Raw genomic sequence first — 4,522 nt, forward strand, 5'->3', positions numbered from 1 at the left:
TCAATAAATCTTTTTAGAAAAGAAAAAGAGAACTAAGCTTTGCTAGGTGAGGAGGATGTAGGGAAGACAAATTTGAGCTAAGAGGCAAAGGAAGAGTTTTGAAACTTCCCTCGTGATCCAGTGGTTAAGACTCACACTTAGACTGTAGGGGGCATGGATTTGATCCATGATTGGGGAAGATTCCACATGCCAGGTGCTGTAGCAAGAAAAAAAAGAAAAGAAAGGAAGAGTTGGTATTGGTGAAAGAAGTGGCTAGAAAAGCAACCTAGTAGAGGGATCAGGATGTTCAAAGGCTTTGCTTCTAAAATCATGGCTGCTGACTGGCCTCCATCAGTGAAGATTTAGTAATCTCATTTCAGTCCATTAGCTATCAAAGAGTTATGACTCAGGAAAATCATCATTACAAACAGCTGATAATTCTAAATGCAGAATTCCACAGTTCCAACAAATATTTCAACAGTAAATATGTCAGCTAAACGTCAAGCTAAGAAAAATAGAAAGTTCAGGATGCTGCTTTCCTGCAGAGATGATAGTGGAGTGTAATAACTGGGCAGAAATGCACGTTTTTTTAAAAATTGGCAGATAATTGCTTTATAATATTGAGTTGGTTTCTGCCATACAACAGCATGAATCAGTCATAAGTATACACATATCCCCTCCCTCTTGAGCCTCCCTCTCCACACACCCTCCCCCATCTCACCACTCTAGGTCATCACAGAGCACCAGGCTGAGCTTCTTGTGTTATGCAGCAGCTTCCCACTAGTGATATGTGTTACACATGGTAATGTATACAAGAAATACACATATTTTTGTTTGCTTCTAACTTTGATTGCTTTTTTTACACATTCTGAATTAAATATTTTAAGTATAATTCAGCCATTTTATTTCATACTAACCATATGAAGTTGGGTTTAATATATTTGAGAATGTTGAAGAAGTTATTTGTTCATCTAAAGCCTCAGCTTTTGCAAAGAAGTTCCCTTCTTTTTTTTTTTGAAGCAACTTGTAGGTATTTTCCCTTTAGAAAAAATTTCAGTGACAGCATTGTGGCCCCCTTACCCCTCTCCAAAGTTCAAATACTTAGTCATCATTGTTCACTGACTCTGTACCCTTAGATAATTTTTTGTTTTTGATCCCATCTCTGCACAATGTGATTTTATAGCTTGTAAACTGCAAGAGCATGCACAGTATTATAAGAGGAACTATCTTAACATTTCTGGTCAATTTCTTATAGCCAAGGAAGTTTGGTATATCTCTGAAATCTGTCAGAACTGTCGGTATTTACCCTAGTCTTGCTCTACTATGGATCTTTTCGTGTTTTCTCATCCCTAAAGTTTAGCTGACATTGTAAATCTCATTTTCTTTTACCTGTCTTTGCCATTTTCTCTATTGCTTTTTCTTTCAAAGAGTATACCAGCTTGAAATCTTTCTGCTTTTCCCCATCTGAAGATTGACAGAAAACAATGACGAGGCTGTCTTTTGCCAAAGGGTTCAATATAAAACGAATAAAAGTAGACATCAGATTATTTTTATAAAATGCCAGCAGTAAAAGTTTTCCTTATATTTAACACTCAATAAAAGGAGAACGATTCTGGTACATCTCTATACACAAGAAAAAAACAAACTGCCTTTGAGCACAAAACGCACACTATCTGCCAATGTTCTTATTACCATATTATATATTTGGTTAAGATACAAATGACTCGGTGTGAAAGACTGACTTCTGTTTTATTACCTATGTTTAATTTGCTTTTTGGCATACTTGGAAATTTATGAGCCCTCTAAGGGGAAAAATTTGCAGAGATTCTGGGATAGAAGGAAGTCATACTTGGTTTACCTCACTTTCCTTCATCCTCTAAATATTAGTTTCCTATGGATCAGCCCTCTGCTCACTTCTCTTTGTTTTATACTCTCTTGCCCAGGTGATCTCATCCAGTTCCATAGGTTAAATGAAATCTATTAACTTCAGGCCCTCCTGGCAAGGTATTAACAAAATGTGAAAACCCTCCCACTTCAAACCTCCGGAAACACTGGACAGAATGTAAAAATTCACTTTAAATGGAGGAACTGAGGTTCTAAGAGATAATGCCAGAAATGACAAGGAAAGGGAACAGCAGAGGTGAGCAAATGCATCAATGACACAGTTGCCTTCAAGTAAAATGATCAAAAACCCAGTAGGATACCTAAAAAGAAAGCCCCAAATACACAAATGAAAACGTGTCAGATTAAAGATGATATCCACACATCCACAATCATACAGGGAAATATTAATGCATCCCTCTGTGCTGCTGATAGATCAAGCAGCCAAGAACTAGTACAGATATAAGAACTTGAGTGCATGATGAACAAGCTTTATACATATATAACTACATACCTAACAATTAGAAAATACATTTAAGAGAATCATTAATTTTTATAAAAATGGACAGTATAATAGTGTAAAGCATTTCCATGAATACTGAAGGGACTCTGATACGAACCAAAGTATGTTGTCAATGCAATAAAAATGAAATGCAATTTTAAAAAAGGAAGGGGAAGATCCTGGTGAAAATGCAATCACACTGTGAACTACATTTAAAGAAGAAATCATCATGGAAATACCATAATATTTTAAACTGAAAGAATATATATTAAAAATAATAAGATCGAAAAAAGTTTCCAGTAGTGAAGCAGATGAGAATTACTAACACCTACTACTACAAAGCACTTTTATATGTTTGAAAGAAAATACTGAAAATAGAATAATTTTTAAGTAAATGTATGAGATTATAAAAATGCAAGAAAAAGTATGAAGCCAAATACAAGGGCAGAACATTAATCCAGGGAAGTAAATCAATGCTGAACCATCAGCCATCTTAAGAATTTATATATAAATACACTCTTGTATACAGCATGGCAGGTTCACTTATGTAGACAAACTCTCCATGGAGGCTTAAGCAAACAAACACATGAAAATAAACTGAAGATTTCCCCTAGAATCCATGGCAAATGGTAGGACCACTTATAAATGCTTTAGGCTTAAATCTTTGATATCTGCTTGATCTAAAATCCACAAGCTGAAAAATGTAATAAAAGTATTTAAAGCTATACATTTTCCACAAAGTGTCAACATGTAAATGTTGATGTGTAGCACTTTCATTTTTGTTCTGTACTAAGTATTTCTTAATTTTAGTTTAAATGATGTGTAAGCATTTTTTAATTTTCAACTAAATGAAGTTTCTAATTATCACTTTACTATTTATTTCAAATTCAATTGCACTGCTATCATAAAGTGTGTAATACTAATTCTTTAAAATTATGATTCAAAACAAAGTCAGTTTTCACAAATGAGTTCTGTGTGTGTTTAAATGAATATTTTCCAATTACTTGTACAGCATGCTATTTCAGATATATCTGATCAAGAGGGCTTACCGTGGAATACAATGTTGGTTTAACATTAGAAAATTGTTCAAGGTACTCCAAAATTTGTCTGAAGAAAAGAAACAAAAATAATTTGTTTAAGAAGTTTGTAAAAAATCACTTAACAAGTTCAGTATCTATTGTGATCCTTTAAGTATCACTCAGAAAAATAAAATGCAAGTTCTATAATTTGATAAAGGTCATGTTACAAAATCACTGTGATACAGTGACTGTATCCATGAAATTAAAGATGCTGGCTCCTTGGAAGAAAAGCTATGACAAACCTAGACAGTGTATTAAAAAGCAGAGACATCACCTTGCCAATAAAGATCTGTTTAGTCAAAGCTATGATTTTTCCAGTAGTCACGTATGGATATGAGAATTGGAGATGCACCATGACATCTAGAAATTCTCAGATTGTGTTTACTCAATTCATGGGATTCTCTTTAATGCAAAATTTATTTTTATAAGTATATAATACTGTGTTTATGCTACCTTAGTTTCATTTATATATACATAAATTGTATGTATATAATACATATATATGATATACATGTACATTATTTATCTGTGTATATTTTGTAGGTATACTCTTTTTTAATCCTGAGCTCAGATCAAGTGTAGAAACCTTCATAGTTAAAAAGGTCTGCAGTTAAACCTTTTCATCATTGCTCAGAACTGATCAGCCTTTCATATACACACACCCACAGCCAACTCTCACTTATCCACCAATAAGCCCCTCAGTTATCTAGTCAACTTTACACACACACACACACACACACACACACACACAACTTTCACACTCCTAATTTTAAATTACTCTTTTGCTTCTCAGAACTACAGAGATCACGCATCAGATAGACTGGGCTGTAGGTAGACTAGCATCTTCTGATGCTCAGATTTGGCTGTTTTCTGTAGGTATACTTTTATAGACTAAGAGAATAAAGTTGTGTTATAGAACTGTGATTGGGAATGTAATAAAATCCAGCCTTTCATACTACAAACACTTTGGCTTTTCCAGAAATTCAGTTGTCATTCAGAGATGGCAGCATCTTAACGCCTGCAGATTGTGTGCTTCTGGGTTCTCTTATTCTTTCTATCCTTTCCCTGCACTGGCTCCGCA

General features: G+C 34.3%; 1 non-coding gene and 1 pseudogene across 1 annotated transcript; both read right to left on the reverse strand.

Moving 5' to 3' along the window:
- Window positions 1-4,003: 4,003 nt before the first annotated feature.
- Window positions 4,004-4,073, reverse strand: LOC138097787 (small nucleolar RNA U2-30). Its single transcript, XR_011146527.1, has one exon. It is a non-coding gene; the product is annotated as a small nucleolar RNA U2-30 (small nucleolar RNA).
- A 155-nt stretch (window positions 4,074-4,228) lies between these two features.
- On the reverse strand, window positions 4,229-4,322 carry LOC138097788 (small nucleolar RNA U2-19; annotated as a pseudogene).
- Window positions 4,323-4,522: the final 200 nt, after the last annotated feature.

Source organism: Capricornis sumatraensis, chromosome 21 (genome assembly GCF_032405125.1).
Source record: "Capricornis sumatraensis isolate serow.1 chromosome 21, serow.2, whole genome shotgun sequence".
In the NCBI taxonomy this organism is placed as follows: Eukaryota; Metazoa; Chordata; class Mammalia; order Artiodactyla; family Bovidae; genus Capricornis; species Capricornis sumatraensis.